The sequence below is a fragment of the Artemia franciscana genome, unplaced genomic scaffold, assembly GCF_032884065.1.
Source record: "Artemia franciscana unplaced genomic scaffold, ASM3288406v1 Scaffold_1294, whole genome shotgun sequence".
In the NCBI taxonomy this organism is placed as follows: domain Eukaryota; kingdom Metazoa; phylum Arthropoda; class Branchiopoda; order Anostraca; family Artemiidae; genus Artemia; species Artemia franciscana.
This window is the reverse complement of record NW_027062784.1, coordinates 1-14,870: the sequence shown is the minus strand read 5'-3', so window position 1 is coordinate 14,870 and position 14,870 is coordinate 1. Positions and strand designations below refer to the sequence as shown.

At 32.8% G+C, this 14,870-nt stretch overlaps 1 protein-coding gene across 1 annotated transcript in view; it reads left to right on the top strand.

Annotated features, from left to right (window-relative positions):
* The window catches only part of LOC136042441 (pyridoxal kinase-like), a 49,914-nt gene extending 35,080 nt beyond the window's left edge, over nucleotides 1-14,834 (top strand). Inside the window, exon 5 of the mRNA XM_065727407.1 lies at nucleotides 14,642-14,834. The gene's annotated coding sequence lies outside the window, so the exon portion shown is untranslated. The remainder of the gene's footprint in view (nucleotides 1-14,641) is intronic.
* The last annotated feature ends 36 nt before the right edge of the window (nucleotides 14,835-14,870 follow it).

Genomic DNA, 14,870 nt, shown 5'->3' with positions numbered 1-14,870 from the left:
GAGCCCCTCACATGGGTAATAATTTCTGTTCGTTCTAAGTTTTAATACTGCTGCTTACTTCCAGCTGAAAAAAAAACTTTTTCATTGTTTTTTTTAAGTAATGCTAGTAAATCCTGCGCTCTCTTCATGGACATTTTCTTCCCCCATGATAAATTTCTCGATGGAAAGTTCCCCCAGCATATCCCCCTCTTCTCAACCCCTGCCTCCAACCAAAAAATCCTCTTGAAAACGCCTGTACACTTCCCAATAACCATTACTATATGTAAGCACTGGTCAAAGTTTTGAACTTGTAACCCCTCCCACGGGGACTGTGAGGGAGTAAGTCGTCCCCAAAGACATAGTTATAAGGTTTTTCGACTACGCTGAATAAAATGGCTATCTCAGAATTTTGATCCGCTGACTTTGGGAAAATAATTAGCGTGGGAGGGGGCCTAGGTGCCCTCCAATTTTTTTGGTCACTTAAAAAGGGCACTAGAACTTTTCATTTCCGTTAGAATGAGCCCTCTCGCAACATTCTAGGACAACTGGGTCGATACGATCACCCCTGGAAAAAAAAAAAAAAAAAAAAAAAAAAAAAAAAAACCAAATAAACACGCATCCGTGATCTGCCTTCTGGCAAAAAATATAAAATTCCACATTTTTGTAGATAGGAGCTTGAAACTTCTACATTAAGGTTCTCTGATACGCTGAATCTGATGGTGTGATTTTCGTTAAGATTCTATGACTTTTAGGGGGTGTTTCCCCCTATTTTCTAAAATAACGCAAATTTTCTCAGGCTCGTAACTTTTGATGGGTAAGACTAAACTTGATGAAACTTATATATTTAAAATCAGCATAAAAATGCAATTCTTTGATGTAGCTATTGGTACCAAAATTCCATTTTTTAGACTTTTGGTTACTATTGAGCCGGGTCGCTCCTTACTACAGTTCGTTACCACGAACTGTTTGATTAATGTTAATTTTATTTAAACATTTAAGGGTTTAAATAATTGCAAATAATTGAAATATTATAATTCATTCTTCTAATTAATTGTACTTAAAATATTAAATTGCTTACGGATCTTATCGGTTTGCTAGATTAAATAGTTTAAATAAACAAATTGCCTTTTGTATGCTTGTGTTTTGTTTTGTGGTGGAACATTTTCATTTTTGGAGCTGGAAACTGGGAATGTTGACATGAAACATGCGTTAGGATTGAAAAATTTACAAAAAGTAGGGGTCTAATTATAATTAATGTTAATTTTATTATAATAATACGGGTATAAATAATTAAAATTAATTTAAATATTATAATTCGTTCTTGTATTTAATTGTAACTAAAATATTAAATTACTTACAGATATTATCGGTTTGCTAGATTAAATAGACTGAATAAATAAAATTGCCTTTTTATGTTTGTCTTTGCTTTATGTTCGAATATATCCATTTTTGGAGCTGGGAACGAAATATGCGTTAGGATTGTAAAATTTACAAAAGTTGGGTCTAATTACAATTAATGTTAATTTTATTTAAATATTTATGGCTTTAAATAATTACAATTAATTTAAATATTATAATTCGTTCTTGTATTTAATTGAAATTAAAATATTAAATTACTTACAGATCTTATGGGTTTGCTAGATCAAATAGATTAAATAAACAAAATTGCTTTTTGTAAGCTTGTATTTTGTTTTGTGTTCGAACATATACATTTTTGGAGCTGTAAACTGGGAATGTTGACATGCAACATGCGTTAGGATTGTAATCAGACCCCAAAAAAAATATTTAAAAGACCCCAATAAATAATTAAATTTAATCTGAATATCATGATTGCTTATTAAATTGCTTACGAATATTATCGGTTTGCTAGATTAAATAGATTAAGTAAATAAAGTTGCCTTTTTATGTTTGTGTTTTGTTTTATGTTTGAACATATTCATTTTTGAAGCTGCGAACTGGGAACGTTGACATGAAACATACGTTAGCATTGTAAAATTTACAAAAAGTTGGGGTCTGATTATAATTAATGTTAATTTTATTTAAATAATACGGGTATAAATAATTAAAATTAATTTAAATATTATAATTCGTTCTTGTATTTAATTGTAATTAAAATATTAAATTACTTACAAATATTATCGGTTTGCTAGATTAAATAGACTGAATAAATAAAATTGCCTTTTTATGTTTGTCTTTGCTTTATGTTTGAATATATTCATTTTTAGAGCACGGAACTGGGAACGTTGACGTGAAATATGCGTTATTATTGTAAAATTTACAAAAGTTTGGGTCTAATTACAATTAATGTTAATTTTATTTAAATATTTAATGGTTTAAATAATTACAATTAAATTAAATATTATAATTCGTTCTTGTAACTAATCGTAATGAAAATATTAAATTGCTTATGGATCTTATCGGTTTGCTAGATTAAATAGATGAAATAAACAAATTGCCTTTTGTATGCTTGTGTTTTGTTTTGTGGTTGAACATATTCATTTTTGGAGCTGGAAACTGGGAATGTTGACATGAAACATGTGTTAGGATTGAAAAATTTACAAAAAGTTGGGATTTAATTAAAATTTATATTAATTTTATTTAAATAATACGGGTATAAATAATTAAAATTAATTTAAATATTATAATTCGTTCTTGTATTTAATTGTAATTAAAATATTAAATTACTTACAGATCGTATCGGTTTGCTAGATCAAATAGATTAAATAAACAAAATTGCTTTTTGTAAGCTTGTATTTTGTTTTGTGTTTGAACATATACATTTTTGGAGCTGTAATCTGGGAATGTTGACATGCAACATGCGTTAGGATCAAACCCCAACAAAAAGTTGGCGTCTGATTATAATTAATGTTAATTTTATTTAAATGTTTACGGGTATAAATAATTAAATTTAATCTGAATATTATGATTTGTCCTTGTGATTAAAATATTAAATTGCTTACGAATATTATCAGTTTGCTAGATTAAATAGATTAAGTAAATAAAAAATGCCTTTTTATGTTTGTCTTTTGTTTGAACATATTCATTTTTGAAGCTACGAACTGGGAACGTTGACATGAAACATACGTTAGCATTGTAAATTTTACAAAAAGTTGGGGTCTAATTATAATTAATGTTAATTTTATTTAAATAATACGGGTATAAATAATTAAAATTAATTTAAATATTATAATTCGTTCTTGTATTTAATTGTAATTAAAATATTAACTTACTTACAGATCTTATCGGTTTGCTAGATCAAATAGATTAAATAAACAAAATTGCTTTTTGTAAGCTTGTATTTTGTTTTGTGTTCGAACATATATATTTTTGGAGCTGTAAACTGGGAATGTTGACATGCAACATGCGTTAGGATTGTAATCAGACCCCAACAAAAAGTCGGTGTCTGATTATAATTAATGTTAATTTTATTTAAATGTTTACCAGTATAAATAATTAAATTTAATCTGAATATCATGATTGCTTATTAAATTGCTTACGAATATTATCGGTTTGCTAGATTAAATAGATTAAGTAAATAAAGTTGCCTTTTTATGTTTGTGTTTTGTTTTATGTTTGAACATATTCATTTTTGAATCTGCGAACTGGGAACGTTGACATGAAACATACGTTAGCATTGTAAAATTTACAAAAAGTTGGGGTCTAATTATAATTAACGTTAATTTTATTTAAATGTTTACGGGTATAAATAATTAAATTAATTTAAATATTATAATTCGTCCTTGTAATTAATTGTAATTAAAATACTAAATTGCTTATGAAAATTATCGGTTTGCCCACATGGCGCTTAGTTAATCCTCTTTTTTTATTATTTACAAGTGTCACAATTTAAGAAGGCACCTACTATATTTTTGCAACGATAAGAATGGCAAAATCATTAAAAATTTTTGGTTTTTCTTAGAACGTCTCTTATCAAAAAGAAAAGAATATAATCACTGATTCTTTGACATTTAAGTTTATCGGTTTACTATATAGCGACTATCCTACCATTCCATTTGTTTAGTCAATGAAAACTCTGATAGATTTTCCTACTATATTAGGTTGTAATAGAAAGACTAATTTTTGTGCTTAGTAGGCTTATAAGACTTATTTTAGTTGATAAATCAGAAAAGTGAGTGGTTTTATTTTTGTTAATTTTATTTCTTTACGTTTGCTTATTAGAAGAATATTAGCCAAAACAAAATTAATTCATTCATTTTGTCCAACCATTTTAACCTTCTTATATACTTAGTCAAAGTGAATTAGTGAAATAAAATTATGTTTTTTCTCATCTAACCATTGTAACTAGAGCTGTGTTCGGGGGCGGGTATTTTCCGAATTATTTTCTAATTCGTAATATAGTTTTAAAAATATAGGTTAAAACCCTTAACCCCTTCCCCCGAACTAAAAATATTTTGGCAGCCCTCTTCCCCTGCCGGATAAAAATCCTGAACGTGTCTAACCATACTTTTTTATTTGCTTAGTCAAGGAAATTAATCAAACGCAAATATTTAATCTTTTCATTTCACACAACCTTCCTAGTTATTTCATTCGCTTAGTCAATTTTGAAAGTAATCCATACCTATTTGGCACCTGTAATAAAAATAGCGACGAAGACCACACTGCCTTTCCATCAAACAGTTCGTGTACCTGAATAGTAAGGAGCGACCCGGCTCAATAGTAAACGAAACACTTAAAAACGGAATTTTGATGCTAAAAGATACATCAAAAGAATCGGATTTTCATGCTGATTTTAAATATGTAAGTTTTGTCAAATTTAGTCTTTATTATCAAAAGTTACGAGCCTGAGAAAAGCCTTATTTTGGAAAATAGGGATAAACACCCCCTAAACGTCATAATATCTTAACGGAAATCACACCATTAGATTCAGCGTATCAGAGAACCCTGTAGCGAAAATTTCAAGCTCCTATCTACAAAAGTGTGGAATTTCGTATTTTTTGCCAGAAGACAAATCACGGGTGCGTGTTTATTTGTTGTTTTTTTTCCCCAGGGGTCAGCGTATCGACCAAGTGGTCCTAGAATGTCGCAAGAGGGCTCATTTTAACGGAAATGAAAAGTTCTAGTGCCCTTTTTAACTGACCAAAAAAATTGGAGGGCAACTAGGCCCTCTCCCACGCCAATTTTTATCCCAAATTCAACGGACCAAAATTTTGAGATAGTTATTTTTTTCCGCATAGTCTAATACCCTAATAACTACGTCTTTGGGAATGACTTACATCCCTCCCTGGGGGAGTGGCTGCAAGTTACAAACTTTGACCAGTGTTTACATACAGTAATGGTTATTGGGAAGTGTACTGACGTTTTCAGGGGTATTTTTTTGTTTGGGGGTGGGGTTGAGGGAAGGGGGCTATGTGGGAGGATCTTTCCTTGTATGAATATGTCATGGAGGAAGAAAAATTCAATGAAAAGGGCGTAAGATTTTCTAGCATTGCTATAAAAAAAAACAATGAAAAAATAAACATGAAAACGTTTTTTTTAATTGAAAGTAAGGAGTAGCATTGAAAAAAAACGAACAGAGATTATTACGCATATGAGGGGTTTTAAAAATACTTTAGTATAAAGAGTGAGGTATTAAGGAGGAGATAAATACCTCGCTCTTTATGCTAAAGTATTTTTAGTAATTTCAACTATTTATTCTACGGCCTTTCTGATTCAGGGATCATTCTTAAAGAATTGGGACAAAACTTACGATTTAGTGTGAAGAGCGAGGTGTTAACGAGGGTACAAAACCCCTCATATACATAATAAAAATATAAGAATATAAAAACTGTTTACGTACGTTAATTCTTAAGTTACGTATATTTTTTACTAATAAAAACGTTCGTTAAAAATTAAAAGTTCTAGTTGCCTTTTAAGTAACCGAAAAAACTTACTTACTGAACTACTGAAAGTAACTCACTCCTTACTGAAAGTAAGGAGTGATATTAAAAATTAAAACGAACAGAAATCGCTCAGTATATGAAAGGGGTTGTCCCCTCTGCAACCCCTCGGTCTTTACGCTAAAGTTTGAGTCTTTGCCACAATTCTGCTTTTTAAACAATTAAAAGCCTTAGCGTAAAGACCGAGGGATTGCGGAGGGGACAACCCATTTCATATAAGGAGTATTTTCTGTTCGTTTTAAGTTTTAATGTCGCTCCTTACTTTCAGTTAAAAAACCTAGTTTTTTTATTTAATAACAAACAAATACAAAGTTGAAACAATAGGGAAAATCTTTTCAAGACAGTAGAAATCAATTCTGAGAATATTTCGGCCCTATGTCCAAGGGTTGTCTTCAGCACAATACAAGGAATAAAAATAAAAAAACTAAAAAGATAAAAACTTCAAAAAAAACTAAAAAGAAAAAAGAAAAAAACTAGAAACCTAAAAAAAGGTCAAAACCAATAAAAAAAAGCTAAAAGGAAAAAAGGGAAAAAATTAAAAATTTATTTCATCATATACCAATTCAAAAACGAATGTATACCGGGATGACGACCGGGACACAGGGAATATAAATGACACAACTACAACGGGGACGCCGGGGGGCACAGGGGGATATAAATGACGACCGGGACACAAGGAATATAAATGACGCCCGGGACACTCAAAGAGAAATCAGAGACTGGGACACTGGGACACAAATGACGACCGGGACACAGGGAATATAAATGACGACCGGGACACAGGGACATAACTACAAAGGGGACGCCGGTGTGCACAGGGGGGTATATAAATGACGATGGCGACTCAGGGAATGGTCGATTAGCAATCACCATCAACAAAGCTCAAGGGCAATCATTAGAATCATGAGGTATAGATCTGAATACGGATTGTTTTCCCATTGACCATTATATGTTGCATGTTCAAGAGTCGGTAAACCTGACAATCTATTTATATGCACAGACAATGGGACAGCAAAGAATGTTGTATATTATATCTATCTATATTCACAGGTGGGACATAGGGACACAACTACAATGGCGCGTAACTAATATGGCGCGTAACGACTTATGCGCGCGGGGGGGCTTGGAGGGGGGGGGGGGCGCGAAGTGCCCCCACCAACTAGGTGTTGGGGTGGCGTGAAGCGCCACCCCAACAGCTAGTATATATATATATATATATATATATATATATATATATATATATATATATATATATATATATATATATATATATAAACTTACATTAAAATACAAGAATTAAAGCTAATGATGTTTTTTAAAACTTTTTACAACAGCCCTAGCATCCTTGCTTCAACAAAGTTGGTTGAACATCGTTGAAGTAAGGATGCTAGGGCTGTTGTAAAAAAGTTAAAAAAAAACATTATTAGTTTTATTTCTCGCATTTTAACGTAAGTCTATTCATATATACATATTTTTTTCCTCTCTCTCTCTGTTTCTTGTATTGTGCTGAAGACGGCCCTTGGACATAGGGCTTTCACAGAATTGATTTCCAGTGTCTTGAAAAGATTTTCCCTATTGCTTCAACATTGTATTTGTTTGGCCCCTGTAATTTTATTAAAAAATAAGTATTTTCAGCTGAAATTAAGGAGCAACATTTTAAACTCAAAAAGAACAGAAATTATTCCAATTACGAAGGGATTACCCCTGTTCTCAATACCTTGCTCTTTACGGTAAGTTTTCGGCACGTTTAAAAACGCCTCCTTTTTTAATTAAACCCCCCTTTGTTTTTCAGGGGTTGTTCTTAAAAAATTGGGACAAACAGTCAAACTCATATTCTCTTCTTAAAGTTTTGATTGTTGACAATAATGTATAGAAACAGTTTTATATAAGAGACTGCGAAAGAAACCTAAGGAAAAAACGAATAAATCTGAAACGTATTTCTTAAAGTACCAAGGACAGTCAAAATGGGAATAGGAAAACCGAGAAAAAACGAGAAATGGAAAAAATTAGGGGAAATCTAGAAACAAGAACAAGCCAGGGGTAAAGAAACAAGCCAGGGGTAAATCTTATATGATAAGAACTATAGTCAATACCCCCGTAAAACTTAAAAAAGACCCATCTACAAGAACCCATCTAGGGAATGTCTTGTAGACACTAATGTATATAAACAGTTTTATGTCAGAAAATGCGAAAGAAACCTAAGGGGGATATTGTATAAATCTGAAACACATTTCTTAAAGTACCAAGGACAGTGAAATTGAGCTTTGTCAATATAATCTTAAAGTAAGTAAAATTAGTTTTGCTTATTTATTTTAACGGTTCAACATGGCAACGCTATTGGAATTATGAAACAGCCCTGAAAACTTTATCATTTCGCGGCAACCAAAAGAAAATCTTAGGGAATCACAGTTTTCTGGTAGGATAGACCTAAGATGGGCTTAGAGGGCGAAAAACGGGTACTTGTGTATTATTCAGAACACACTCAGTAAGTGAATCTAGGCTATTTCGTGAAACAAGCTACGATACAGGTACATTTTAATTAAATATTTTATATATAGATGTGATTAGGTTAAGTTAGGTATTTGATATAATGCACCCCATCATCCCCCCCCCCAATGCGCAAGTATATATCTCAAACTTTTGATAAAGGTAATGAAATAAAACAAAATATTCTCGCCTTTTTTAACAGTATATTCTGTTAGAGTAGGCCTACTCTTTGATTTCTGTTTCTGCTCTATGATTGATTTCTGTTAGTTTTGTTCATATTTGTCATTTTCGAAAGATCTGAAATATTTATCAAGTGATTAATTAAGTCGCATATTAAGCAGTTATAAAATAAACATAACGTTTTGGAATTAAGTCACGTGCTCTATTATTTAAAACATAATTAAGAATTTCATTAGTATTACTTGAACCACGTTCAAAAGTATGTTTCGAAAATGGCACTTTGACCGGGTTTGGCTGGAAAAATCGTTCATTTAAATTTTCTGACATATTTCTAAAAAATAATGTTAAGCCAAAGTTATTTGGGAGAACAATATGGTTAAACCGTCCCTACCAAAAATTTTGGAGGTACGCCCCTGCTCTCAAATGAAAAAGAAAGAGTTCAGAAAGGACAGAAAATACCCAATCCCCTTCCAAACTAACAACTCAACACACCATCAAGTCGCCTTAGTCAAACACATCAGCGAAAAAAAAAACTAATGAAACGAAAGAAACAAGCCAGAGAAAAAATCTTATATGGTAAGAACTATGGTCAGTAAAACTTAAAAAAGATCCATCTACAAGAACCCATCTAGGGATTGTCTCGCTGTGCCTCTAAGGGTGTGATTCCTAACGTGAGACGTTTAACCAATTTGGGTCAAGGGTAGGACGTGCACCTTCCGGCTGACTATACTTTAGGGGCTTAATTTTGAAAAAAAAACTTTTTATTAAAAAAAAATTCATGTGAATGACGTCACATGAAATGCATTTAAAGAGTAGAAATAAATATACATAATAGTGGTATAATGACTTTAGAATTGCATAAAAGGTGCTGTATTCTCATAATGTTTTTCATTAGTATAACCTAGGTCTAGAGGACGACCCGAGAAAAAATACCAAGTTAATAGCCTTTTGAGGTTCCTTCAGGTGAATACACATAAATCGGCTGATACACAATAAAATCGACTGAGACCCACTGCTCTAAAGTGAAAAAAAAAGAATATCAAGATATACACTGTTTGTTTATATATCATCCAAAAAGGAAGAAAAACATCTAAGCCTTTCCAAATGCCTTAAGCCCCAACCCCCTTAAAGAATGAAAATTCTGGGTAAGGCTTAGATCCTCCCCTTAAACTTTCGGTTGTATACAAAAATATATGGACAGTTTTCTATTAGAATGTACAAAGGACTAGTTTCGGTCTTCAATACCTCAGACAATTTGCGCCATTTCTATCTTTTCAACATACAAGACAAGGTTCAAACGAATTATGCATGTTTTATCTTATCTCTATTACACAAAAATGCAAGGACGACTGAATTAAGGCATGTACTAAAAATAAATTCTTAAACAAACCTTCTCAAATTGATAAAATAATTACATGTATTGCGGATGAACTGAAAAATAAACTATATGAAATAAACCCAAATATAAGACCTGTTTACCTCTATAATAGCACACCAAGCACTATTTCGACAATGACAAAGACTTACTTCAGACTTATGAAGACCTACTTCCGCAATAACAGAGACTTACTTACTTTAGACTTAAGAAGACCTACTTACATAATGACAAAGACTTACTTCCAGAATTTTACTTCCACTAAGAATTTGACTCTGAATGTGGTCCATACAATAATAAAGCCAAAGACCTTAAATTAGCATAGACACCGAAGAACGCTATATTTGGTAATCTTCAAGTGCCTTTTCTTTGTGGATAGAATGCAGCACCAGTCTGGATTACAAACTTCCAGAATAGCCCACTTAGCATTTGACTCTGGATGCAGCCCTCGGACGAATTAAGGAAAGGACCTGAGGATGGTAGAGACAACGAAGATCACTGTAATAAGTGACATCAATTACACTTTCCTCAGTTGGCAGATTACACCTTATATGGTAAATTTTGCCAAATATTAGGTGCTTTCTTTCGACGATTTGGAGTATAAATTCGTTATTTAGATCATAAAAATACACAAGGAAAGGGGAATTCGGTGCCTGCTCTTCCCCTGTTATCCTAAACTTTCTCGGAATCTATACACTTATCACCTTTCGTTATTGCCCCTCCCTCCCTTCCCCAAGCAGAAATCCAATGTACATGCTTTACCTAAATTACACTTTCTATTCCCGACTTTCTAGATCAATGTTTCCCAATATTTTTTACTTAAGGCATGATGCCCTGGAGCATATAAAATCACAAAACATGCGTGGTAAAATTTATATAAAAATACATTTGAAAGTCTCAAGGTAGAAAATTTAAGCATAAAAGTTGAATCATTAAAAGACATATATATATATTGTATATATAAAATATATTGTATATACAAATAATAAAACTTTATTTGTTAGGATCGCGTTTAAAATATGTTTAATCAGCTGCGAACCTAGCCTTCGTCAGCATGAATGCACATGATTGAGGGAATCCTCCCATAAATGGGCACAATCTTACTACAGGTAACATGGAGCAAGGTCAGTGGATTGCCTGGTTAAATCCCTTTTGGATTAGGATTCTGGCTACGTTGTGGATTATGGCTATGCTGTTCGACCTATGTAATTGGATGGATGAGTAGGGTTAAGGCCTCGCTCAAGTACTGATCTATATTAATTATTAAAATAGGAAAACAGTCTTTCTTTCTCTTTCTGTCTTTCTTTTTTTATACGTTTTTTTTTTTTGGTTTCATGATGTGCCTTTATTTCTGTATTTGTGCTGTTGTACTGGTGATTTGTTTTTTCATTATAAAATTTATGTTAAAGAAATTGAAGAGGCAAAATAGTAAAATAAAAATAAAGCAAATTCAAATAAAAAGAAAAGAGTAAAAACAATAAAAATAATAAATAAAGCATTTGATCATTAAACAGTATAACAAAACAAAAAAGGACTCAAAAGGTAGGTATGTAAATAAAGTATATCAATTCCCGTGCTCCTTATTATAAGATATAGTTTTATATATTTCAGATGCAGGGGTAGACTAAAAAGGTTCATGAAGGTTCTTCTCTCAAAGAGTAAACTGAAAATGAATTTAAACTACATAATAAACTAGACTGTAAATAAAAACAAGGGAGAAAGGGGGAAATGAAACAAGATCAATGGATCGGATCAAGCAATTCAGCAATTTGGGACCAAGATTTTATAATACTTTTCTGCGAGGCTGTGGAATTGCGGAAAATTATGGGGAAAAAAATATGGAAAATTATGGAATGGCGGAAAAATTGTGGAAAAAAATATCAAGGAGGTATGGGCTATAGAACTCAGACTAAAAAAGAAAAAAAAGACCTCTTAACCATCTGCAGTGGTCATCATTTCGCAGTCATGAAACATCTTCACGAGTAAATTATACTTAACTACCTCCCTTATAATAATAATGTATTTATAATATTTACGCTGTTATAAAATATAAATATAATTTATGTATAATAAGAATAATTATCTATAGCTACCATCTAATTATAGATGTTTCAAGTTTCACGTACTGGAAAATTGTCCCCTTTTCTGCTGAATTGGAAAATAAGGGCCAGCCTATTAAATAGTCTCCAGTTTCCTTTTAGGGCTTTCACATTGACTAAGTACGGCTATAACAAAGATACTAGAGATAGGACAACCATGAAAGGCAAATAGTACCGAGAGCCGAGGGCGTATTCAGGATTTCTGTTCAGGGGGGAATGATTTTCGTTGGGGGGATAGGGGGTACAAAAACCTTCACAGAACAGGTAAAAAATCTATAGATGTGCATTCTTGCCACTTTCTTTTTACATGTCGGCCAGAGTTCCAGGGAGAGAGGAGGTTAAAACCATGTTGCTTTCCCCCCTGGATATGACCTAGTCAAGAGCACAGTGTTCTGAGAAACATTGCGACCCCAAGGTAACTTTTCAAGAAGTTCACTTTGAAAAATTTTCTAATTTGAATAATTCAATGTACGGTTGCCTAAAAAAGTGACCTAGTGGTGCAACCGTGGCAACCTTGAATTGTTTACTTGAAGTCAGTAAGAAGATAACCTCATTTCCGATTGGTGAATTACTCTGAGCTGTCCAATCAAAGACCATTTTGTGTACTTAAGCTCTTCAATGTAAGATCTAATGTAGCAATGTGGAAGGCCTTTCACTAGTGTTTCCATAAATTCAGAAGGAGAAACCAGCTCGTTAAATAAATGTATTTGAACAGACCTATTCAGTAGCTAATAACTTCAAATCTAAACAGGAGATCTGGCTCCAGCTTCTCGGCTTTATTTACCTAAATTTCATCCCTCTGTCGGCACATTTGAAACCAACCTTCGATTCTATCAACTCCCTTAATGAAGCAATTGAAAATGTGTACTCATATTTTTGAAGAATACCCGCTAAATTCACTGCTTTGTGTCCGGTGATATGTCAGCGTCAACCCTGATCGTGTCAGAGATCTGTTTGATTCTCAGAAGAAGGAATTTGGGAGACACGTAACGTCCCTTACCTGCAGGTCTCTTTACACGCATCGCTGAGTTGGATCTGCTTGGAAATATTACCACATCGTAGATCTTATGAACGCTTCACCAATTAGGGTCAAATTAAAAAAAAAAAAAAAAACAAGCAAACGAAGAAATGCTTAGAAATCAAACGACTACAGGCATAATTCAATGCGCCATAATAAATATGATAAGCGAAAACTGTATACAAACGTCTAGATGTTCGTGTGATAAAGCTACGAATCGAAGACAATTGAATTTATGTCCTCTCCTCTGACAACCTCGGGAGTCAACCTCTGTGTCAGGACATTACGTTTGAGTCAGGATACGGTTTCATGATAAGCTTTATTGAATTTGAGATATATGTCAGGAAGTAAAACCACCTTCAGAAGGACAGTAACCATTTGTTTTTCACCATATAAATACCAGCCTATAACCATAATGATTTTTGTGATTATTTTTGTGATATTTTCCTGAGTTTACTTGTAGCCCGGAACGGTAAGGGATACTTGCCCCGAGTTTAATAAATCCTGGAAATTTCTTCTGAAAGAAACAACCCAATTGCCCGGGTTGTCACTGTTTTGCATAAAGGCCTATATTTAAAGCTGCTTTCAAGCAACGAATAAGCCAACAAACTAAAAGGAATGGTGGTGTGATTCTTGCATCTCGGGGATAGGAAATTTCAATGTGAGTGTGAAAATATATCCCTTTGAAAATATGGATGGTGATCCTTAGAAATCGTAATCACGTTCATTAAGGAAGCTTTTCTCCTTAAATCATAATTGAATTTTCATATTAACAAAAATATTCCATGTTGTAGCTAAAAATTTATAAGATCAGAAAGTTGCATGATCAGGTCTTGGGAACTTTACAAGTTAAAAGCAGGAATGTTCTAACATTCATTCTTCTTATCTTTATCTTTTAGAAACACTTCTATACCCAAAAAGTATTTGTAGCTTCGAAAATCATTATTTAATGGGTTTCTTTATGTAAATTTTCAAGCTTTCTGATATATTATAAAATTTTTCTTTTAATTTTTTTTTAACTTTAGCATCATTTCATTCCTAATTTTTGCTTCCATAAGCAATTCCTAAGAGTTGAATATCAACATAATATCATTAACGAATATCTTGACTTGAAAATAGCATAGCACTGGGATGCACGTAGCAAATTATCTTGGGGGAGGGAGGAAAGATTAAAGAGAAACGCAACAAAACGAACGAATTATGTACAAAATCTGGAATCTATGTGTAAATCGTAAGAGTTTTTTAGATTCTATTGAAGTGATATTGCTTGAAGTCCCATATTTCTGCTTACGTTTCTCTGATATATTCAATATTTGTTGTGGGAAGTAGCCCAGCTAGGTGGGATCAGGTATATCTGCTACAAATGAAGGCAGCAATTCTGAAAAAGAGTATATACTTTTTTAGAACATAATGGCAACAAGGAGGAGTCACCCTTTTATTTTTCCTCTTCTCTTAGATTTAAATCGGCTATTCCTTCCAAAAAGAGGATCCTGGTTACCAGGATACAGGACCATTCCTTCTATAGGTTGAGGGAACCGCAATGATGCAGTCTTAATTTATTTGTATCGGTAACATCCCTTCTAATACTGTATTTTCAATTATTTAGATTGACATCAGCCCCATCGTATATACCTACGTATGGAGCAGAAATCTTCAAAATTGATGCTCTCTACCTCAAGCAAATAGTCCATCTTCACGGCAAGATGTCAAAAATAGTTCAGAGTTAAGATGAACCACTTTCCAAAACTATCGGAAATCAAGAACCGCAAAGATAGAGTTCCACTTACCCTCAACCAAATGGTGTCCCTGGATCCTTCAATTTTCACTGTAGGAAG